General features: G+C 35.7%; 1 long non-coding RNA gene across 1 annotated transcript in view; it reads right to left on the reverse strand.

Moving 5' to 3' along the window:
- Positions 1–884: 884 nt before the first annotated feature.
- The window catches only part of LOC117243733, a 30,101-nt gene continuing 5,037 nt past the window's right edge, over positions 885–25,948 (reverse strand). Inside the window, exons 2-3 of the long non-coding RNA XR_004495582.1 lie at positions 2,538–2,646; positions 885–1,017 (exon numbers count right to left, since the gene is read on the reverse strand). This is a non-coding gene — a long non-coding RNA (uncharacterized LOC117243733). The remainder of the gene's footprint in view (positions 1,018–2,537; positions 2,647–25,948) is intronic.

A 25,948-nucleotide genomic window follows, 5' to 3' on the forward strand; every position in this document is an offset into this window, starting at 1 on the left:
TACCACTAATTTCAATTTTTTAAAGTGTCTGTAGAGAAAATTTAGAAACAAGTTTAGTGGAGTAACAGATACATAAGGTCTCACACTCTTCTCACAGGAACCAATAACAAGTCTAAAGTTAATGTTTTAGAGGAGTCATGTAAGTATTAAACAGTTGTGATAAAATAATCACAGCCTATTAGTTAAGTTAAAAGAGTTGGATTAAAACAATTTACAGATGTACTACTGCCAGGATAAATGTCGGTATAATTTCAGGTATTAATAGATTGAAATTATTATCTTTGGGAAGATAGCCTCTGTACTACTGCAGGACAATTCTTAGTTTAGAAATAAGAAAATTGCATTGATTAATTTAGAAAATATTCTGGAGAATTTCATTTGAGCAATAATGAACATGTCTTTTATTTGTTTATCTCCATAGAAACCACAAAGGACACCTACTAATCTCAGTCATAGTGCAGTAAAGATTCAGCTCAAGTTTTTTCCCCAAATGTGTCTTTTGGTCTTCCATTCAATGCCTGTTCTGTTCATCAACTGCTATGATAACAATCATCTAAATAAACACTATTATCCTTTCATTTCTTATGGAAAAAATAATTTTCCTTGGATGAAACACTGAAGTAAGGGAAGCTGGGGGAGAAAACACCTTACAGGATTTATACCCATAGGTCATACCAAACCAAACACAGAAAACAATTTCCTGATGCCTGCACTCTTTTACAGGCTGAATTCTGTCTATCAAATTGTTCCAGCTTACAAACTACACTCAAACATATCTGATAACAATTGACAGGTGTCTACAGGTGTGTCATTTTTTTTCATTTTATTATTTCAGCTTGCACAAGATAACACTCTTATATGGAAATCAGTTGCTACCAGTTTTTTTTCTCAGTTTTAAAAAGTAAGTTTCATGGTTCCCACATGCAGGTCACATGGAGGAATTAATGAACACTGAACACCAGGTATATTCTTTTGCTCCAGCTCTTCTAGTTGCACAAGCATGCACAAAGTCCAGAACTGTGTTTGAAAGAGCAGACATACAGGAATTCCCATCAATTCTGTATGCCCATAAGTAATGCTTTTTTAAAATAATTTTTTAAAACATCAGCAATAGATTAAATTCTGCATTTAAAATTGTAGCCAAAATCTTAAATCCTAAATTATCAGCAATGTACCACAATTAACCGTAATAACCAACAATTAATACACCATAAAACCTCTTAAAATATTATTTTGATCCCAGACATTGAATGATAAATTGCCTTATGGTCTGACTGTCAGAAAAGAAATCCAAGTTTCTTGTCAAGATATTTGAGGTAACACCATAGCATGAAATTTTGGCCTTCCATTTATTTTTATCCTCGGCGTGCACTGAACATCTTCCATTCATATTTAGTAAGGAGGTATTCCCCAGGCATTCAAACCTCATAGCCTAATTCCAGTTTGAGATTTGATTATCCACCTTAATCCCATTAGACAGTGATCTTTTAAACAGCAGGAAAATTGCTGACAAAATGCCACCAAGAACATTAAAATTCCATTCACAGGGGGAATTTAATATTACAATTAGTTGCAGTAGCAACATAAGCATTGTAATTGTTTACATTTATTTAGTTACTGAGTGAGAATTAAAAAATACTGAATTAAATGAGCAATTGCTCCAAAAGTGAAAAAAAAAAAATTAAAAGGGAAAGCAAGACAATTTGAAATTCTAACTAATCAGACTAACTTCCATTTGCTTCTAACTTAGATAATTTTAGTCTAGTATTAGAAAATGGATATTTTGTTCTATGTATAGATTAAATACAGGTATTTCTGTTAGAGTTATATTTATAAGAAAGAAACACTTCTCTATGGAAATGTGTAGTATTAGGAAATCTGAAGTTTTCCATCATTTGGGGACTCAACCTGAGGTCAAATGCCTAGGGCCCATTAAAAAAACAGCTGTACTGGGAGGAAATCTGATTTATGTTTCCCTGTACTGAACCTCTGGTCTTCTAAGTGACCAGTTTTGGTGTTTCACACTCTTTAACACTAGACTTGTCTGTACAGCATCCTAGGACTCTCTTGTTACAATTTAGGCCATGACCTCTTTTTCTGTCCATCACAGTTATGGACAGTACATTTCTCCTTCCTCTGTGCATATCTGAAGGTCATTACGCTCAAATGATGGAATGGGCAGACAATAACCTCATGAGCTTAACAAAGGCAAATGCAGTGTCCTGCCCCTGAGGGAGAGTACCTTCCTACATCTGCGCAGTCTGCTGCCCAGCTGGCTTGGTAGCAGCTATACAGAGTGGGACCCAGTGGATAATGTCTTAAAAATGAGTTCATCTTCTGTTTTTCTAGTCAAGCCTTCCCATAAAAGTATTTGTGCACGAAAAGGAGGTGCTGAGAAGATGCAGAACGCTCTTCTGGTGGGTGTAGAGTGGAATGCAAAGGTTCAGCAGATACAAACTCAAACATGGGAAATTCCAGCTGGACATACAGCCAGTTCTTCCCCTTAAACTGTTTAAACATTGGAACAGGTTACTTACTCAGAGAGGCCATGAAATCTTCATTATTCCTGCACGTCTTGAAACCTCAGCTGGACAAGGTCCCAGGGAAGTTGATTTAAATCTGAATTTAGCCCTGTTCTGAGGATTTCTGCAAAGTATACAGTTTTAATCATAACCTTCAGCAACTAGTAGCAAGGGAATTAAGTTGCAGAAAATCCAAATTCTCTGTCTCTCCTTTGAGAGACAAATAATATTGCACTGGAAAACAGACTAAAAATGGACAGGGTGAGAGCCTTCTCACTTACTGAACAAATACATAGAATTGAAATAGTACAACACTGCAAGAATTTACCAACATATTTCAAGGTATTTTATTCTTAATGCACCATCTATCTTTTGACATCAGCTTATAGTTGTGCCTTCTAACCTTGCTAGCCCTTCCGACATATTTTTCTATTAAATATATTCCAAATCTTCAAAAGCCAACATATTGTGTCATTCTATTTAAGATTCTGGTTTTTTAATGAGTCATTCTAGATTTGGCAAAAAATTGGATATAGCCGAGAGTTGTTTAAAATTCTGATTTTATTCTACATATTAAAAAGAGAGATATTACTTCTGTATTCTTTTACAGTATTATTTTTTTTTTTCCTTTTTTATTCTATTGTGTTTAAAGACCAGCTACTTTGGTCATAAGCATCCGTGCAAACAAGTGGAAAATCTAGTAGCTGAAAAGAAATTCACAAAAGCAGCCCTAAGTGTGTGCAATTGTGAACATAACAATTCACATTTACAGCCATGAGAGTTAGTAAGCCATCTCTACATGAAGCAACAACTTGAATAGTAAGATATTGAATAAGTTATATATATCTCCACTATTTTTCAGATTTTTCTCTGAGAAGAAACATGTTGCACCCAAAGTATTAAATTATAATAAGTTTTCATTTTCTCCCTGCTTTTTCTAGTCATCCCTTCTCAAAATGCACATTGACTCTACAAGTCCCTTACTGTATTGTACATCCAATTCATTACTGCAAAGAATATTTTTGTTTGTTTTCTGTGTGTATCTTTGGGTTGGAAGGGACTGACTATTTATACAATGTTTTCAGTATTAGAGGAGAGAACAAAAGGGGAAATTGAATATTGATGTAAAAGAAACCATGAGAGATTTTATTCTGAACTGCATAGATTATTTTGTTATGTCTTCTCTGAATTGCATTTCAGCTGACCTGGAATAAAATAAAGGAAACATCTAACATGCAGTGACTTCTGTTAATATTTTGAAGGATTGATCAGATGAGCCAATCAGGATTTCATTCCTTCCCCAAAAAACCTTCCTGTTCATAACAAGTGCTTTAAGCTGTGAATATAAGAAAGATCTGCATCAGCCTGCCATCAGTGACCACTGCTGACCAGAATAGGAAAGCACCAGACAGGCAGACATTTGCTGCCCTCTTTTGGAATATATAAGTGAAGATTCAGAGGATAGTTCCATGTGGTTTTGTTTTTATCAGATGTTTCCCTTTGCCACATTCCTGACAATCAATGTATTTATAGTAAATTTCTTGGCGTACTGAATTAAAAATTCATTGCTGAGTAAGATATTTAAAATTCCACCAAAACAATAAAATATTTTTGGGATGGATTTTTTAGGTACACATGTCATTTGGATACACTGAACACATTCATTAATAACTGAGTAATTGAGCATTTATTTTAATGGATCGATCTCATATTTTTTCTATTCATTTTCATAAAATGATTTTATGTAAATGTGTGAAGTGTGTGAAGTGTGCTTGAAAAAATAGTAGAGTTTGTCTTTCTGTTGTAGCAGAAAAAATAATTCATAAAGAGTGGCAATGTCTTTTTATGCATAACCCTTTATTCATTATTTATTCATTATTGATTCTGCCTTCACTTTGACCTGACTGACATTTCACTAAATATTAGAACTAATAAACTAAGAATTAAATGAGATGCCACATAAAATTTTAATGTGAAATACTACAGAAGTCTAAGTACCTTATCAAAATTGTTACCACCTACAAACACAGCAAGGAAATTATCAGCAGCCTATCAGAGACTTAAAGTGGGACATTAGGACAATAGAAACAGGATATAATACCCATCAAGGTCATCAGAACTGTACCAGGAAAAAAAAAAAGGCTATTTGAAAAGAAAGCAATGAAAAGTGTTTTGAAGCAGTTATGGTAGTAAATTAAGGAGCTTCTGCTAAGCAACATAGGTTGCTAAAGATAACATCATTTTTTGCACAAAGGAAAGTCCTTTTACACTACAATCACTGTACACACAGGTTAATCTGTACCAATATTTTTTTCCTGGCCGTTTTTTTTATCTTTTCATTTTTTCTGTATATGACAGAAAATAATTTTGTTGTCATTGAAATTTTTGGCCAGGAAAACCTATATGAAATTAAATGAACCTTTCTTATTCCTAAAAAATACTATCCTATACCGTTTTTATACATGATAATTGCTTCATTGTTGTGCTTTAATGAACATGCTATGTTGTAAAAACAGGATAGGACAATTCCTTTGTCCTCTATAAAAGCACTTTATAATGGACTACTCTAAAATAAATTCTTTATGTTATATGACAGGTCTCAGTTTTAGAGCAAGATCCTGAGACCACTATTTCCTGTGTTTAGACAGTAGCTCTAGGACTTTCATGCAGCATATATTTTATGTCTAGACCTCACTCTATCAAGCTCCAAATTCTAATTCTCCTGGGGGTTTAAAATTTATAAGATGTTTGTGAACAGGCTGGTTCTGAGTCAGAGAATACAGTTACTGAGCTGTGTGAGGATAGAATTAATTACACTGCTTGGTATGATTTCTGTCATTGAGACTACTAAAGTAAGTTTAATGTTCACAGTGATTTATCAACATCATCAAACGTGAAGAACAGGATGATAAGGCACTGTGACTCTTTCAGAAGTTAACTTTATATTGACAAATTTGGCACATTCATACAATGGCTCTGCAGCCCCGATTCAGTGGAATATCATTAAGCAAAGCTCTTACATAGTACTATTTCAAAACAGGGCTTACTTTCTAGAGAGGAAGTTAAAAAGATACACAGAACTCTAAAGCTTTCTGGGATTATAGACAGTGCCAAAATATTTCTTCTCCTTTACCTAGCAGTTTATTAGGCTTTCAACCTTAGAAATATTTTGGCTTTAAAATACAAAATTACAGTTATACCTCATATTGTTTTTTGCAGTTTAAATATTTTTCTCATTGCTCAGAGGGACCCAGAAGCCAGATCAACCCTTAAAATTACCCTATTATTTTCCTTGTTGATTCTGAACCTAGTAGGAATAACAGTGTTCCTTTCAATCTACCTTAAAATTTTTGAGTCATTTAATCTCTCCCATAATTTGTATTTTGCCAGTCTTTTTTGTAGTTCTCAGCTACTTAAACTAGAACTAGTTTAAATAACTCAGAAAATCAAATCCAGATTGAAGATATTGTTAAAATGTTGTTTTGGAAAAGCTGAAATATATTTTTATTGCCCACTACATCCCGATTAACTGTGTTTATTTATTATTTACCTGTTTGCTATTATATTATGCATACTGTGTGTGCATAGATACTATAGTAGAAGAAATTCTCACCAAACTGCATAAGTCCATTAACAGTTCAGGTCTTTAAAAAATCAGTGTGGTTTTTTACACCTTTCACAGAAACCCAGTGAACAATGTTTGTCTAAGCCTGCCAAGTGAAGGAAGGGAGCACTTCATCTACCACAAATGCAGTTTATTCTGATTCTGTTCTAATCCTTGAAATCAAAAGAAAATTTCCCTACAGTTAGAGAAATCTAGCTGGTTTTAAGTGGAGTCTCTAATAATTTAATAGTTTGTCAGCCACCAATATTAGAAATCTACTGAAGATTTTTCATCTGCTAGCATAGAAAATTATTTTTATTTTTTTTTATTTCCACTCCACTTGCAGTCAGGAATTTGAAAATCTTCTTGGCAATAATTAGAGCATGATTTCTGTCAGTGATGCTTCCAAATATACAATTAGTCATTCTCATCAATAAACGGTGATGACTTTAGAAAATGGTGTATGGGGAAAAGAGTATAGAAGCCACAGCACTGACAATCTCAGACAATAGATCATTACAGTGTCCTCCAAGGCCATCAGTGGAATGGCTCATCTTCTGTCTTTACAATTCCCCATGTAGCTATTCAGCAGAACTGATTGTGATAAAGAATTTGTATAGGTGGCATTAAAGTTTCCATAAAAGATCTTAATAGCTTATTTTGTAGTAGGTGTTATAACCCTATTTTGAACATATTTTTCCAACTATACCTGCAAAAATTACAGTTACATGGCTGCATTGGTAAAAAGGAGACATTTGTGTTTGCACATAAAATCTGAGTGTATGTATATCTACACTTAGAGATTTTGGCTTTTTCCTAGAGTGATGATGAATGACATAATTAAAGCAACAGCATCTATACCCAGAATAGACTTACTATTTACCTGACATGTTCAGATTTTACCCACTTTCACTTGCCAACTCTAAAATGAAACTTTCTACGCATGTAATAACTATTGTATCATAAAACTGTATTTTTATTTATGTGATCTGTAAGCCTTCCTTGTTCCTATGAAAAGCCTTTTTTCCCCCACAAAATAGTTAATTGGCTTCACAATTCAATTTACTTATACAATAAATTGCACGCTGCCTGAATACTATAATATAGCAACAAGATGTCAATATTCATGAAGACATAAGGATACCGTATACACCATAAACTTGAACCACCTTAGCTCTTTCAGTAATGTGTTCGTATCTTTAGGGTCATACCTTTAGTCGTCTCAATAACCTGAGAGAAGTAAAAAAGACATATATAGTGCACTTTCCAGGAGACACATGATGAGTGCTGTTTCATATGTGCAGTATGAGCTGTGTCTCTCTCCAGAGATCTTCAAGGGTTTAGGATAATAGGAAGGCAAAGAGAGACAGAGAGAGGTGAACCACAGCTGTCAGCTTTTTTATTCTTAGTTCTGGTTTGCTTAAGGGTTTTAAAACTGTCACTAAGATCAAAAGCCTAGCACTTAAGACAGCCCTCAGGCAGTCAAAGAACAACACTTTCATGTTTAGTGCCTCCCACCAGAATTCATAATACACAGGCTGCCTATCCCTTCTACAATTGCAGCATTTCCTAATTGGGTATAATGGATACTAGCAAATGTGTATGCCATCAGATTTCTTGCAAATCTTCTGTATCTGCCCATTAAAAATGTGTGAAAATATATATACCAATATATTGAGGAATACAGTATAAATGTTCTTGACTTCCAAATGTCTACTTCTGTTCAGCTACCCTCTACAAAGGAAACTTCAGAGGACTATAGGTTACTCTAATCCCGGAAAAAGTCATGCCCACAGCATTCACTGCTATTCCTGTCCTTCTGTATTGGCAACCTGTCCTTGAAATAAGCTGCTGACCATCTTATTTTGAAACATAACTATCAATCTTCATATGAAGATGCACCTGGAAATGAACCACAGATACCGTCCAGACAGGTTACTGGATAAAATCTCTGAGACATCCACTAATTCTATTTGTAAGAACTCTTCCTATCTGTTGTTGATTTTCTTCAGTTTTTTATTGAGTGCTACTCACTCTGACAGGCTTCAAGACAGAACTCTCATTCAAATAGTGGTAACTCATATATGTGTTCCCTTAATGTAACCAAACATAAAATAAGACAGAAAAGTAGAGAAGATTTTCTTGGCCTTTATTTCTGACCCTTTGTCAGAGAAAAATACAGGTTTAGAAGTATATTCCCAGAAAGAAGATATTTTAATTTGCCTCTGAAGTAAATGCTTTCAAAAAGAAAAAAAATGAGCAAATTACTGATGTCAAGAACTTCATCTGCACAGAATCCTTCAAAGGAAGATTATTCCACTAGCAAAAATTCTTAGAAGTGTGCAATATTTTAACACTATCATAATTTTTCTGGAGACCCTTCCTTGCAAAAAAAAGAAAAATTTAAAACAAGAAAATTACAGCATACATTAAGCATACAAAAGCATCATCTAGTTTTATGGTGGCATTTGAGTACATTTAAGTATGTTGTTATTGCTAGGAAAGTGTCTTCATCAGAAACCATAGAAAGTGTACCCCATGGAGCAGACAAAGTAGTATTTATTCAGCTCAATGATGACATTACCCATGGTCTAGCCTTGGCCACTCATCTCCTGGGTGATTCTGAACAAATTGATCCATTTTTGTCCTTTGTAAAACAGAGACATGTCAATGTCAACCTCCTTTGGGAAGCTCTCCAGCATCTTTTGATAGAAAAGGTTGTTAGGTTGTAACTTACAGCCTCATCAGAACCAAAATATTTTTTTTATTGATTGTCATTGAAAGTAGCTTTTTCAGGACTTCCAGCTCTCTTCCTAACACTTTAAAATTTCAAGTCACTTATGCTGAATCATATTATATGTCTTCCTGTATATCTGTACAGCACCCAGTACAGAGATACTTGCAACTTGATGGAGTGCAAGGGATCATAATAACAGTAAAGCATCAGTTTAGAGAGGCTTTTGAAGTCAAATATTAGGGAGAAAACTTTTTTCAGAATTCTGGCTGTCAGAGTAACTGTTTCTAAAACAGAGCAGGTTTTCCCATTTCAGAGAGATGCTTAACCTCTGCCTGGTACCACAGTTTGGATCATGACAGCCTTTTGTTAGCATAAAGCTCGAGTCATTGTATGAAAACTATTGGTGGAAAGGAATCTACGGTAATTGAGACACAACCTCTATATCAGCACCATTTCATTTTCAGTTTTGTATGCATTTGCCAGAGCTAAGTGTTGTGGTACCTTGTATCCCTACCGACTTATTTCTGTCATGACATGTTAGTTGCTATGCGGGATAGCAAGCTGTGGCACAGTAACCCAGGACAATCCAGTGAAACATGGTACGTAGGAAACTTCACTGAAGTGCTCTTTCTCCCTCCTACAAAGATCACACCATCTGACACCTACAGTCATCTCAATTTGCATGGGTAGATGACACTGCAAGGCAAATGGAACTATGATGTTATTACAGGAATTGAAATGTGTGAAGTACATTTTTTTCTAATTCTGCACAAACAGAAAGCAATAAGCCATTCAGGTAATATGTGAAACAGTCAAACTGTAAAAATTTCACACAAGATATGTAAGAGAATTTCCTTGTAATTTGTGATATTAGATTGCTTTTGTAAGACTTTCAAACTAACCAAAAGCATGAAAGAAAAGATCTGAGCCTGCCTTTTCTGCGCTCCATCCAACCACAAATCATTATTCTTGTAACAAAATATCTCTAAAAAAATCAATCAAATTATATAGGGACCAATTAACAACAAATCAAAAATATATAATTTTAAGACAACTGTGTGAGAAAATGTTTGACATAACTGTCATTAATCTTTGAATCAAAATTCTTTTTAGAGTTTATTATACATAAAAAATTATATTAATAAACTACCAAGAGGCTTATGCATTTTCCCTTGATTCAAAAAAAATCCATGGCTTGGTAGATCTGTGTGTGGTTTCCTACCCTGCTTTAAAGTTCAGATATGTATGCTCTTAGTGCTTCCATTCTCCACTTCTAAAATCGAAGAAAAAGTCTATACTGTTGCCGTCAGAGTAAGTAGGGTCCATAAGACCATAATTTCTTTCCCCTCCTACTTGGTGTAGCCTCAATTTCTCTGAACAATGTGTCCTCTTAGTCAGGTGACAAGGAATGAACTACAGCACAGCAGTGCTCAGCCTCACCCTTGCAGAATCTTTCTACCACACTGCATGACTGAGTTACATAAAGCACACCATGGCATAGTTAAGAACCAAAGATAGGGAGATGACCTTATTAAGGTCTAATATTTGCAAGCCACCTGGCATGTGATTCTGAAAATATAGGCTGTCTCTCACCCCTGAAAACACCATGAAGCTGTTCTCTACGTTTTCCAAGTCCTGAGTGACTGATCCTAGCAAAACTAATCTCTCTATTGCAACTCCTTTTCCCACTTATGCTAAGTAGTTTTGATACTAACTCATTTGAGTTTGATATTTACATTTGGTAAGGAGAAAAACACCCCTTTCTTAATGAAAGATGTCAACTACTTGTTCTTCAAACATTCATCATATCATTTCCCAAATTTTCAATACATTTGGATCTCACAATTGAGTGCACCCTCAATTATCAGCAATTATCTTATTTGTACATGTACAAAAACAAGGCCTCTGAAGAAGGAATTTGCTTTTAAACTATTTGAAGGACTCATTAAAAATGCCTTTTGTAATCTCCAAGAATTCCTTCTTTCAGTTCTCAGAGCCTGAAAACATTTTGGTCACATGAAGTGAGTGAAGAAGTGCCCATCTTAGCATTCTAGACAAGAAGTCTATAGACATTTTTTTACATGTAAGTTGAAAGCAGTGTCAGGTGCATTAGACTATAAACTCTAATAGAAATGTGATGTTTAAAGGTATTATATCTGGAAAATACCCAAGCTACCTATTGATGCCTTTTATCTATATTCATTAATAGTACTGCAGCAGTCTGTGCTCTGCCTGGTAGTTCAGAGCCTTGTCATGGAAGGCACTGTACATGCAGTGCTATAAAAGCTTCCAGTGGAGACATGTGAGAGGCTACTGGCAGTGCTAAAGACTACAAAAAAGACAAGATGGGAGAACTGGAGTAGGAGCTCTAAAGAAAGAACATTGTGTCATGTGGCCCAACTGTAAAATAGAAAAATTGCATGCAATTATTTTTCCAAGCTGAGTGTGATGATGTGAAAGGGACAAACTAATGATGATGCACTCTGCTTGTTAGAGGTATTTCCTTCCTGTGGCTCAAGGTTACAAGTGCTCTTTGCTTGGCTTTTTTTTCTTCCTTCCACTAGAAATGTGATGGTTACAAATAAATTCTGTAAACAGGGAGTTAATAACATCCAAAGACATTATGAAATAATTTCAGCTCCTAATGCCAGACATTCAGTCTTGGTAATATTTTTTTTTCCTGACTTCAAGCATCCTGTATTGATTGATTAATTATTCTACCAATGAACTAACAAATATTGACCTTACAGAGTTGAGCAGCATTTAGCCAAAAGTCAGTAATTCACATCGATCACTTAATGGAACATCAAAGCTCAGCATCTCTGACAGTTTTATGTCATTCAGCAAAAATCTGTCTGTGTTTTGATGATACCTTGACCTTTCTTATTAGCTTCCTTGGAAGAAAACTAAGCAATAATAAAATTAAACCTGTGGATAATACTTTGTTATCTATTGCAAAACAGTCACAAAGCCAGAAATGCTTCCTGCAGATTTACCTACAGGGGCAGCCTGGTTTTTAAAGACTAAAAGTACTATTTTTCTACTACAATCAGGCATCATGATATACAAATGTGATTTTATGATATCAGAATACTAGAAAAAAATAAGGGGAAGATGCTGGTGTATGTGTTTAAAAAAAAAAAAAAAAAAAGAAAAAAATAGAAAACTCAAACTGAATTCACCCTGCCTGTGCACAAGAGCTACTGGCTACTGCTCACACCCCTGGTCAGCTACACAGAGCAGGGTTACTGTTACAAGCCCTGAGTAGATACAGAGAAAACCCTTGCTAAGCTGATTCACCCTGCATCTAGGGTTTGTTTTCAGCCTGTAAACCTAGCTAATGTGCATTTTCACACACAGCAAACGTAGCAATCGTGTATGACTGAAAGCATAGATGTACCCTGAGAGGGTTAGTGAGAGGCAGTAGCAGCTGATGGGGATGGTTTCTCACACAGCTTCCCTCTGCAGAGAAACAGTCTCCAGAGTGTTTGCATTAGTGTCTAGAACCTCAAATCAGCTCTCCTCACTTCTTCAAGTTAATATCATTATTAGGATAGTGAAATACCCCAATATACAGCTATTCCAACATTAGTTTACCCAGAAGTAAACTTCAGTTTACACAAAGTAAATCCCAGATCCCTGTGTGACAGGAGGAGTGGAACAATGACAAAGGGAGCATTAAACTGGGATAGAAGGAGAACGTAGAGGATTATCACTTCAGTTCCTTAACCCCAGCAGCTGAAGTACTTCCTCCCCTTGCAAGAAACAAGTCTAGGAAACCCCTTCCTTCTAGTTTTACGCAGACTCACTCTAATCTTCTTGTCTTTATTATTCAGGTATCACTTGCCTAAAACAGCATGCTATAGAAGGCACTGGTATTCTACTGGTATTTTACTTATCTAAGTAGCTCATGAGGCTCAAGCAAGAGATGCTTTCTCGACTCTGAATCCATTGCCTCATTAGGCAGGTTTACAGACAAAACTTGTCCATCCATCCCTTTCCCTAACTTTCAGACATATTCCTTTATCCCAGCCTAAAAGGGGTAAACATACACTGCAGTGATGTGTCCTACTCAATACTCTGGCATAAAGAAATATGTGAGTAGGGTCCACCTGAATTCAGAGTTCTACTGCAAGCCAAAAGAGAGAAAGCAAAGAATTGCAGTCCCAAAGCTTGGGAAGGCTTTGATCACAACAATCTGGGTATAAGAGGGTTCTGATTCAGTCCACCTAAAATTTTGCTAACTGTAAGATTGCTACCAAGCAGGTGTCTCAATGATCATTATTTCTTATTCACTGACATGATAAATCATTATTTCAATTCTTCTAGTCATTTCAATGGGATCTCATGGGAAAGTCCCTGAGTCTGGTGAAATCTTTCTTTTTTACTAATGTCAAGTTGCATCCAGGTTGGTTTTTTTTTGCTTTGAGTAGCTGATATTTTTTGAGTGGCTAATTTTTACTGAAAATAATTTTTTTCAAATTCTATTGCTGGGCACTTCAAATATTTTGCCAAGAGAACATTTTAGACTGGTTACCAACTAAATTGTATGCATGAGTTACCAAGAGAAAATGGTGCAGTTAAATATTATATTATATTAAGCTTGTGATTCAGTAGAATTCTGAGTATTTCACTTTTATAACCGGTAATGAGGCAGCCCAGTTCTGGGCACACAAGTGAGAAACCAGATTTTGAAAACTGCCCAGTAACCAGTAAGCTCAAAAAAATTAACCCTAGAGAACCTGAGCTTTTTTTTAATTATGGCATTCAGTGTCTCAAATCCATCACACACACTTAAAAAAATCTTCTTCAATTTTCTTGGTGAAAGTCATTGTATATAATATTTCTTTTTAGCCTGTAAGTGTTGCAAGGTAATTAACAGTTTATGAAAAACTAGAGTGCTGTAGAAATCCACCTTCTGAACTAACAGAGTATTAAACAATCTCACCACTTCCTACATTCCAGCTTAGGGTGTAATTGTCTCTTACAAAACCTTTTCTAGTGGAAGAAAATAATAGATAAATGAGCTGTAAGTTCATTGCAGCTGTCCATCTCCTAACCTTAAAGCACAGTCAAGTCTTACTTGTATTATTATGCATAATTTCGAGAGGCTAAAGACACTGTTGTTTTTTTAAAAATTCAGATATGTTCTCTGTTCTTGTTGCTCAAAAATGTAAGTCTGTTTCTTATGACATTCAAATTCATTGTCTGTGAAGACATAACTTCCCAGTTGTTTGTTTCTGTTATACTAAGTAACACACCCTATTTAAGAGTTTCCTCTGAAATTACGGCGTGGAGCAGAACTCTGGAAATAGACAACCTGATTTCCTAAATTGTCTATAATCTAGAATAATAACTAAGCATTTTACCACACACAGTATAGATGAAATTGTATGCTATTATCAGTATCTGGAATAAAGGACACTATTTGTCTGCTGCCCTACAACAGATATTCATGTCTGCACATTCACACAGACACACACACATGTACTTCTGTCTACAGAACTAAGAGATATTATTTAATACCACTTCCAAATGATGGAGGGGGGTTTTTTCATCACCCTGCCACATTTCATATGTGCTTTATGCAGAAACTATTTCAAGTACGGAACTCAGTTGAAAATAAATTGTGGTGTTGTTCTTTTCTTGAGTGTTAATTTGCTTCTAAATGTTCTATATGTACCCTCTTTAAAATGGTACATTCTGTTTCTATTTTACTGTATTCAGCAATCAGTGTCAATTACTCTTGGTAACCATGGCAACAAGGCAACTAACTGTTCTTAAATCTTCATTTGTCCACTATTTTTACAAAATACTATACAGTTAAGAATATTTTCTTAATAAATACACATGGAAAAATTGGAAGGGAGAAATGCATAACCTCTTTTAACAAATAATATATTGACAATATATTCTGCAATATAAATGAATTTTCTCTTCCAGATTTAAACATTCTTTAGGAATGAGCTGTATAGCAATAGCAATTCCATAATTTAGGGATCTTCAAGACCATACCCATCAATTTTTCATTTCTTGTCTGTATTTAATACCTTCCTAGAAGACTTGTGGAACCTTTTCTGATATTAGGAGTTTTACCTTCTGTAATAGTCTGCTTCTGAACAACTACTAATATCATAAGAAAATAGCTAAAGCCCCTAGCACAAGCATAGTTCTCCAATTTCTTTTGACAGCCTCAAAGGTTAGTAAGTATACAAAGGTATAGAATAATTTCAGCTACTTCTGTGATTCTCATGAGATCCGGTCCAGACATAAAAAGTCTGTGATATTTGTGTAAAGAATCATGGACTTGATATGGGCAGAGCAGGGCAAATCAACATGCAGCAAAACTAAAAAGTGTCATGCCATGAGGTGAGAAGACTGGAGGAAAGGTTTTCTATTCTTGTAATATTCTTGTAAAAGGAAATTTTTACTGAGCTATCAGTACAGCAAACTACGTGCAAGAAAAAATAGATGAATGACTGTGTGCTTCTATTCTGTTTGGAGACAAGAGAAACTCCATTTCTTTTTCAAATAAAAAACACTGAAAAATGTGAAGTATTAAAAGGATTTAATGACCAGTTTTTGTGGGGTGAACTCCTTAGGAATACCTTAGTTTTTTATCATTGATGATACAAAAAAGTAAGCAAGCCATGTTGTGATGTGTGCAAAATGTGTTAGCCTTTTGAGAACATTTTATAAAAATACAAGACTTTATGCATTTATCCTGTTTAATACAGGACACTGTGCATTTAATGCTGCAAAGTATGCAGTCTAGTTTTACTTTACTCTTCTTCAGACAGCTGTTTCCAGGGTGTCTCCTTCTCCTAACCATGCACCTCATACCACTGTGAATTTCTCTAAAAATGTTTGGTTTCTTTTTGTATAGTGATAACTATACACACACACACAGACACACATATGTCCCACCTGCCTTACTTGGAGCAAAATTGTTACTTTGTGCACATGAATCTAGAAAATACCATTTCGTGAGATAAAGGACTGACAAAAAACTGCAGGGAATTGAAGCTGGCCTTTCAGAATGGAACTTTTTTTAGCTCCAAGCAGATATTTCTATACTCTGTCCCTAGTAAATCTCACAGAGGTTTGGATTCAGTAGAAGATGCACTTGTAGCTGCAGTGTCTCATGAAGCCTCCAAGTACATCTCCATAGACAGTGTCATGCTGCCCAGCAGTCCTATCTCTAGTCTCATTTTACCCATACAAAATAAGCAAATGGAGAACCCTGCATGAAAATGGGGCATTATGGGTATAGGCAGTGACAGACATGAAGATTTGGTTCAAATTATTCTCTCTACTTTCTCAGAACTGTGTAATTTCATTTATTTTGTTTTTTGTGATTATTGAAAGCATTGGTTAAGTCAATGAATAATCGCTTTGTACAACAAATTCCCATCTTACATGGTTTTTTACATACATTTGGGCATGAAATAAGATATTGCAAGTTTCACAATTGCTTTTGGTAAATATGCAGTCTAAGTACAAACCAACTGGGAATGAGTACCCTGTTCTTGCCAAACAGACACTGTCTTACTGCTTCTAAATCTCACCAGTTGCATTGCACCTAATTCTTCCAAATCTAGATGTAACCACATCTCTCATAAGACTGTCTTGAATCTACCCTCATCAAAAATTCTTCCTCTCTGACATAAGTGTTAAATAAAAATGTATTCTGACAATTTATAATTGCTATTTTATGAAGAGAGGGTTTGTTTTCCCTTCCCATTCCCCTGCCTTCCCCCCTACTCTGTTTTCTTTTCCCAAAGGGAGGTGAGTATCTACGATGTTGTCAGGATGGTTACCAAGATTACTATCCTATATTTGGTGAACTGAAAGCAATATCAGTATTTTCCATCTACCAAATGTTCCCTTATGTAACGTTTCAAGGAAAATTTTACAGCTCCTGCTGGGGTATAGCTGAATCTCTTTCTATCACTGCATCTGAGCTGAAGGAATGAAACTTAATGGTAAAATGTACATTGGAATGAAGAAAAAGACCACTATAATACTGTCATTGTCATACCATTACAAGGATTTTATAATGTACAGCTACTGCTTTTCTCAATTGACATCATGTAGGGCTCAGCTAATGAAATGAGACATGGAACATAATGCACCAACTAGATGCTGGACAGGAAACAGTAAATGGATCATGAATCCAGCCCCCCTAGCTAAAGCAGTCAAAACTCTGAATAGCAAAGAGACTAATGCTTTTAGCCATCTTCCCTTCCAGATATAAGCCATAAAAATCCAGCACTGAACTATTTCTGTTATCTGGCTGTCCACGCTATTGTGAAATCCATGCTCAAAAGACAGCCATGCTCAAAAACATTTTTTTTTAAATGAATCATGGCAATACAATAGAAATGCAACATGCAGATTAATTTCAAATCCATTGCAGAAGCTGTGGCTCACATCAATATATTTCAAAGTACAAGAATTTCTCACAGTCAGAGAAAGTTCATCCTTTCAAAAGAGAAAAGACAAGACATGGGGAACCACAGGTCAGTGTCACTACAGATCCAAGCAAGATCATGGAGGAGATAGTCCTGAACACTATGGTAAGGTACATAGAATATAAGGAGGTGACAGATGATTGGTGACAGCCAGCATGACTTCACTGAAACATAAATCATGCCTGATAAATTTGGAGGCCTTCTATGATGAGGTTGTGGCATTAATAGGCAGGGGGAAAACATCATCTAAGTACATTTGTGTATTTGACACTCTCTCACATAATATTCTTGTCTCTAAACTGGAAGGAATGGATTTGATGGATGGACATCATAGAAATGGATGGATGGTTGCACTTAAGGAGATTCGATCAGTGGCCTGATGCCCAAGTGGAGGCCAATGACAATTACCATCCCTCAGTATTGAGATTGGCATTGCTTTACTTTATTGGTGACGAGGGCAGTGGGATTGAGTGCACCCCCTGCAACTCTGCAGACAACACCAAGCTGTGTGGGGCAATTGACACACTGGAGGGAAGGGATGCCATCCAGAAGAGTCTTGAAAGGCTTGAGAGGTGGGCCCATGCAAACTTCATGAAGTTCAACAACACCAAGTGAAAGTCTTGCACCTGGTTTGGGTCAATGGCAGACACAAGCACAGGCTGGGTGGAGAATGGATCAAAAGCAGATCTGTGAGAAGGACCTGGGGGTGCTGTGGGTGAGAGGCTGGACATGCCCTGGCCATGGCACTCACAGCCCAGAGAGCCAAACGTGTCCTGGGCTGCATCCAGAGCCCCGTGGGCAGCAGGGGAGGGAGGGGATTCTGCCCCTCTGCTCTGCTCTGCTGAGACCCAGCTGGAGCATCCAGAGCAGAACCCAGACTTGTTAAAAGAGGTCCAGAGGAGGCCATGAAGATGATAAGAGGCCTGGAGAGTCTCTCCTAGGCTGAGAGAGTGGGGGGAGTTTTCTTCCTGGAGAAGAGAAGGTTCCACCTTATAACAGGCCCATTGTACCTAGCAGGGTCCTACAGGAAAACCTGGGCAGGGACTTTTTCCAAGGCCGTGTAGTGATAGGGCAAAAAGGAATGTTTTTTAATTGTAAAAGGGTAGGTTTAGATTAGATATTAAAAAGAAATGCTTTACTGTGACGATAGAACTGGTTGGCCCAAAGAAGTCTTCTTGACCAGCTCTTAGGAGGGATCAAGGCCAGTTATATCACAGAAGGTTTTGAGGTTTACCTACAGTTTTTCCAAAGGAATTGACATTTTTCCTGGAGTACTGGAAATACATTATTTTCTTCTCTACATGCACATATAATCAAGCATATGAAGTAGCAATTTGTCTTTAAGCCTTCCCCATAATTCAATTGCTGAAGTTCACAAAAGACAGTGCTGGGAATGAACCAAAGCAAAACCTCCACAGTCAAAAGTTTTCAGTTGTTTAGGTTTTTTTGACTAAAACATTCAAGATGTAATTTCTCTTCCAGGGGGTCCCAAACACCATAAATACAATCCTAGTTTCCTCAAACTTAAAATTAGACACTTCAGTGATAAAGACCTGTCATGGTTTAAGCCCAGCTGGAGATGAAACACCACACAGTCCCTCACTCAACCCTCTTCTCTCGCCCCCAGCCCTCCTGAAATCAGGAGGAGACTTGAAGTAAAAGTTGTATGTTAAGGTAAGAACAGTTTAATAATTGATACTAACGTAAAATGCAATAATAACGGTAAACAATAATAATAAAAAGGTAACTCACAAATGTACAATACAATTGCTCACCACCCACTGAGTGATGCCAGAGCCCCTTCCTGAACCCACAGCTGCTGTGCTGCTGGGTAACTCCCCCAGTTTATATCCTGGGCATTACTTCTGTGGTGTGGAATATTCATTTGGTCAGTTCCAATCACCTGTCTTGGCTATGATCCTTGGCAGTTTAGTTTTGGGATTTTGGGAGGTTTTCTTGCATACCTCCTCACTGGCAGAGCATGAGACAAAAGAAGAGAATCCTTGACTTAGGATAAACAAGCTTTGCTTTAGCAAAAACCAAAACATCAGTGTGTTATAAATACCATTCTCATTCTGCATCCAAACCACAGCATTTTAACACCTACTGAGAAGAAATTGGCTCTACCCTAGTTAAAACCAGGACAAAACCTCATTGAACTGCTTGATTTTTCAGTGGTGGTGAGAATATAAAAACTCAAACAATTATTTTTGTAACACCCAATTCTAACCAAAATGTTTTCAGAATTTGATTCCAAACTAGAAAGAGGTAATGATCTGTATAGAAATAGTCTCCACTGGATCATCCTGACTTACATATACACTGCACTTTCCTGGAGGCTATAAACTTTAATTTGTCCCTAGAGCTAATTAGGGGTGAGAAAATGTAATTCCTCTGTTAATAAATCTTTCTCTGAATAGCGTTTTTTATACTAAGATAAATCAAAGACAAATAGCACCATCATACTTCTTTAGAATATATGTTTTATTCTGCAGCAGAAAAATGTGTCTTCCTAAAACAAGGGAATGTTTTTCTTCCAGAGAATTACCATGTTTCCCTATGTTTCTGAGTTAACTGCTCTGAGTTTAAGCATCTACATTAGCTTTTACCTTTCCAAAATGTGTTAACACAGTTACCTGTATATTTTCCACAGTACAGTTAGGATTTTTTCAATACTTGTGTTAGTAAATTTTACTGCTGCTGAAAACTAAAACAATTGACTTTTGCAGTTTGCATTTACATTGTCTAAATTATATTTATGACACATTTGCAGTCAGTGCTTCACTACAGTCTAAAAAGAAAACATATTCCCAATGTTTGTAGGGTTTTTACATTTACCTGTATTAAAAAAAAAAAATCCGCAGGGCACAATTTTGTGCTGCTTTAAAGAATAAAGGATAATCTAATTTCCCTAATAGTGCATTTTTCACTTTCTTTCTACTCCTCTTTATATTGTTAGTAGGCTGAAATAAAGTGCCATTTTGTAGTTATAGATATGAAGAGCAAACCCAAATTGTGTTTCAAAGCTGAGTTACAACATTTTTTTTAAAATTAAACTGTAACATGCATTCAAACATCATATAAAACACACTGGATGAACACTGGCTGTAGTAAGGGCGACCCACATGAGATCAGTGATTCTCTTTTTCATAGAATACTGACATTCTTTTTTGTAGATAGGCTGCCAAAAGACAACAGTATCTGATCATGGAACTATGTGACGTTAAAACCTGGCGTAAAATCTGACAATGGCACTGTCTCCAATGTCATTGCAGTTTATAATTATTAAACCGTATTTGTGGTTTATAATTTCATAAATATAAAGCAAATACGAAATGATAAGATACTTGGAATATTTCATTCTTCAAATTTAGACAAATTTAGATGACTTACAGTCCCTGAACTGTTTATATCATATTGCTTATAAATATGGTCTGTGAGATTTGGAAAATTTTAATAAAAAAATAAAAGTAAGGGCTTTTTTAATGAAGGAGATCTTTATAAAATGTTTATAAACATGGGACAATAATTCAAATTATATCATTTAATATACCAATTTACTTCATAATTGGTTATGTTCATGCATAAAAATAAACCTATCAAGGATGGTAAAAGAGATCAGTTTGCATAATTCTCTGTTTACAGCATGTTCTTTTTTTCATCTTCTCATATTAACAAGAGTACCTAATATCTTGATCCTAATTAGCTCTCAGAAAACTGTAACCGCTTCATGAAGACTTTCTTTATTTTCTCAAAATTGCATGTATTGTGTAGATGTCCTTTTGAGATTTAATGATCATTAAGAGTCAGGACATATGGCACTTAATTTTTTCTGCAAGTACTGACCTAATTTCCTCTTATTAGGAACTCCTTATCAGATTGAGATGGAGTCTAACCCTATCACTGAAAAACACCTGTAAGATGATTTGGAGTCATATTACTAATAAAACAGCAGACAAAGATTTCCCCCCTAGAAAAATTAGCATTTCCATCCATCTCTGAATGAAATGACAGGAGGCAACTCTGCTGTATATCAGATATGCCAAATAGAAAAATCCTATTGCAGTAAAACTGGGGAGTCACTGCTGAGATAATTGAATCAGGGTTGATATGATCTTAAGAGATAAAAACACATTAAACAAATTAGGATATTTTACAATACAGAATATGATTTAAAATTCACATTTTCCCAACAGAAGTTGATCCATGATGCCTAAATATGGATGTTATATTACTAACAAAGTTTTAGATTTCAAAGTGCAATTAAACTGAGAGGAAACTGCTTTTGAACAAGTTATGAAAAATAAGCTAAAAATTTATGCATCTTTCATTTTCCTTTTCTTTCCACTCTTTAAAATTTTTATTATTAAATCAGTCTAAAGGATTAAAAAAATAAAATTAGCCTGCACTTCTGGAAAATTACAATTTTTCTGACTATTGAAGGCTAAAATTTCCACCCAATTTTCCCCTTATTCTTTCACAAACCAGTTTAAATTAAGTTTTTGGGTGGAGGGGGGCATATTTGCATCAAAATGTATCTATATTTATGACATTATATCTCTTCTTTTTCTTCCAGTGCTATCACACTTTTTACTGTTTGGCTTTTCATATCGTTGTCCAGACTGTCCTTTAATAAAACTCATGTCATGCAGTTTAAGGTCCCTAGTCATCTGCTACACTGAATGCTCTGAGTAAACTCACCATACATGGAAAATACAAGTGCACAGAAGATGGCTCTTTCTGGTGATAGAGCGGCATCTGAGAAAATAAAAAATAAGGATTCTTTTCCCATCATTTAAGAAGCCCAGTGCTCCTTTGGGTCATCACAGTTTTGACTGTTTCATTTCAAAGTGAGAATCATCACTGGAAGACAGTGTGTCAGCAGGAGCCTAATTATAAGGAATTGTAGGAAATATCTTGAAATACCTATACCATTCACACAGGCTGCCCTCAGCTTCATTGTCTCAGCACACTGTTATTTCCTTTTGGTAGCTAGCCCTGCACAGATTATAAGAGTGAAGACAAAATGGGAAATTATTTGGCTCATAATTGTGTTTCACTGAAAGCATCAGACTAGAGATATCTGGTTCCTTTTTAGAGGTTAAGTTTTAGGTGTTCCTTCTCTTCTGCCTGGGGAGGGTTTGGTTGTGCATGATAGGATGAGGATTTCTTTTTTTCTTCTAAGAAAATATATTTCCTATTATATATAAACTAATTGCTGAAGAATTAGGATGCAAAAACTACTGGGAATTAGACTGATTTTTAGTTCCAGGTAGTTGATGCATCCTGGTTTTACATGCTTCCATGTTAAATTCAGAAAGAGGCTACAGTTTCACAAACATCTTTACATTTAATTCTGTGCTTAGGAGTCATCAAAGACTAAGACAGAATCCTGATTTCTTTATTTTTTATGTTGTAGGTTGCTTATATGCATTAGCTGGCTGAGGTAGCTACAGAACAAACATAATTTCTATATATTTCTAAAAAACCAAACTCAAGAACAAAAATATATGATAAAAATAACAATAAAATGTCATGTTTCTTAGACATGAAAAGCATAATGGATTTTATTTTCAAATATAAGAACAACAGCTGAGGAAATAATAAAGAAATACAGTCACCAAAGTGAGTGATTGCCTTCCTTTATGGCTACTTCTAACAGAAATAGTAAAATTAGAAAAATCAGAAAAAAATAGAAATAACATCTTGATGAAAATATTATACTATTATATTAAGAGTAATTGCAATTAGAATTTGTTTTGTGCTTATCTTTATGTGAATTAAGAATAATGAAAAAATACAAAAATAATAAAAGAACCATTCTGAAATGGGTAATTACATCATAATTGGCATTAATGGAAAGTACTCATCATTCTGGGTCTTATTCCCAAGTCCTATTCTCATGCCATTAGTTTCCAGTTCTGTGCCTGCTGGTGCAATTTTAGTCTAGTTAACTGAAGAACTCAGGTCATTTGATGATGTATGGCGAAATTCATATACATTTTATTTGCTCTGCATTAGTTCAAAAATGTAAAGGAGTTGAACAATGATCCAGGAGAGAAAGCAATCAAGAGAAGGGTAATATCACTGATATCTCCAGTATGGCCTAGATCAGGGCTCAAAACTCCTCAGGAAATAAATTTTTTAAGTTAAAGATCACAATTCTCTTGGCAAGCTGCCTGAGGCACTCAGCTTGTAAGCTGAGAAGCTCCATTTCAAAGAGCAGCTAATTTCCTAAAAAAATGTACATTCATAAAGCCTGAAGCTTTGCATCATCTCCAAACTTGACGACTCTCAGCTGTCATATCTGCAGATGCACTCACAACTTGGTCACACAGAGTGGAATTTATCTACAAATTTTTATGCTAGAGAAGTATAGGTGTCAAGATCATGTGTCAATCTGCCATGTCTCTTTAATTTTTCTCATGTTTGAATAAAGTTCAGACTGTCCTGGTGTGTATGACAAATAGGCATGGATCAGCAGTGGAAAAGGAAGATGTTCAGAACTAATGATGCAGCAGATTAAATCCTACTCTTTTCCTCAAGTTAGATGGTGTCGTTCCTCTAGTGGGCACCCAAGAAAGAGAAAATTAAATAAAAACATAACCCATATATATATTCTCTTTCTCTTTTGTGCTTTATTCTGGTATTAGCATCTCATGTCATACAAGCAGAACATTTTTGAGATTGTATGCGAGTAGATTGGTGCATTTAAATGCAACTATGTATGTATTTTTAAGAAAATGCTACATTGTGAACACACAGTAATATTTTCCATACACTTTAAATAAAAAGCAGTAAAAGCAAAAAAAGCATACACTCCCTGATGCAAACATCCAAAAACACACTCTCAGAAAGCACAAGCACCTGAGAAATATGAAGGAAACTGAGTGTCAAGTGAAAGGGAAAACAACCAGTTGAGGTTTACTTTGCAGGGAAAAAAACATGTAAAGGGATAAAACCTGACCAAACCAACAAACAAAAAAACCTGCTGCTAAGATAGATGACAAGAAAAACAGATTTCCCCACAGCCTCTCCTCACCCAATTCTTTCTAAGGACCTTATGTACAGAAGTATAAACAGAAGCAATTATGTGTAAATTGGCATGTGATCTGATCCATCTGGACCCAAGAATACAGCCTTTTTACTCTTCATTGTAACTAAAATTAAAATTTGACTCCGCATTATTACTAGAAATTGATGGGGGAAGGGGAAAAAGGGAAAGGGAAAGGGAAAGGGAAAGGGAAAGGGAAAGGGAAAGGGAAAGGGAAAGGGAAAGGGAAAGGGAAAAGCATTTTGGAGCCTCCATCACCATATAAACCAGCTGAGCCCTAGCTGCCTAGATGGACCTAAGGGTGATGCAGAAAAAAAAAAAAAAAATCAGAAATAGTAATGAGCCATTTCCAGTTAGTCTAAGCTATAATATTCCATAATTTTTTCATCAGTTTAAAATAAACCACTATGTTTAAACTTTGGAATATAATGATATTCAAATTTCAGGATATAAATACGGATCTGTGCTCTTAAAACCTTTACTGACTGTCTTTTCTTATGTAGTCAGGTGAAATTATCACTCTTTTCAGTAGAATAGGGAAAGAACTAAAATATTCTTCTGTCGTAGTGACTTCCACTTTCTGTTCTGTGCCAAAGTAAGGCTTCAGGATGGGTCTCCTAATGCACAGGAATGTGTTAGAAGCTCAGCACAAGAATTACTGTGTGAAATTATAAGGCTTATGTTATACAAGAGGTCAGACTAAATTATCATAATGGTCCCTTCTGGGTCTTAAAACCCATGAATAATCGGTGTCTCCATCCTAACGTAGACTGCTACTTCATCTAATCTAGTCATCATCATATTTCCTACAGAGGCTACCACCTGAGATTTCAGTGGAAATCAAATCCCCTTTCACCCTTTTAATGTAACTAGATAATTACATAAGGGAAGAAAAATTTCTTTCCAACTCTTTTAGGCTATCATACTATAAATGTAAGTAAGGTACTTGTTTCCTTTCTGCTATAAGAATGTCTTATCCATTAAAAATGTTACATTCTTGAACTTCATATTTAGTTAACACACACAGCTGCATCCAGCAACCATAGTCAATACTATGGGGCATTTATGAACCAAAACTTAATTGGGAATTTTGTGATGAAGGAAAATTTTCAGCAGCGAAGTAGCCAAGAGAAGTTCAGCCATAGTTCATGCAATCTTTTCAAAAATTCATATTAGAGAACAGCTGCAAAGAAATGGCAGCCTGAATCTGAAGAAGGGTGCCTTCCCTGGTGTGTCACAGGGTCAAGAAATCCTGTACCGAATAAGAATGCAGAGCTTTGCTGTAAATATTTGTGGTTTTCCTTTTCATACAATCTTCTTACCCAGTGCTAGAATGCTGACATATCACATCCTCAAGATGAAGCCATGTGTTCATATAAAGCCATATAAAAGCCCTGTGTTGAAGTGAATTTTAGCATTTACAAAAGTGTGGAGTTAGGACCTACTATGAGACCCATGCCCATACAAGAAGCTAGGGAGAGGTATAAGAGGCTAGGAAGAGTTAGAAGATGGACTACAAAATTAGTCAATGAAACAGAGAGAGAATTAGTCAGCCAA

This window comes from Parus major, chromosome Z (genome assembly GCF_001522545.3).
Source record: "Parus major isolate Abel chromosome Z, Parus_major1.1, whole genome shotgun sequence".
In the NCBI taxonomy this organism is placed as follows: domain Eukaryota; kingdom Metazoa; phylum Chordata; class Aves; order Passeriformes; family Paridae; genus Parus; species Parus major.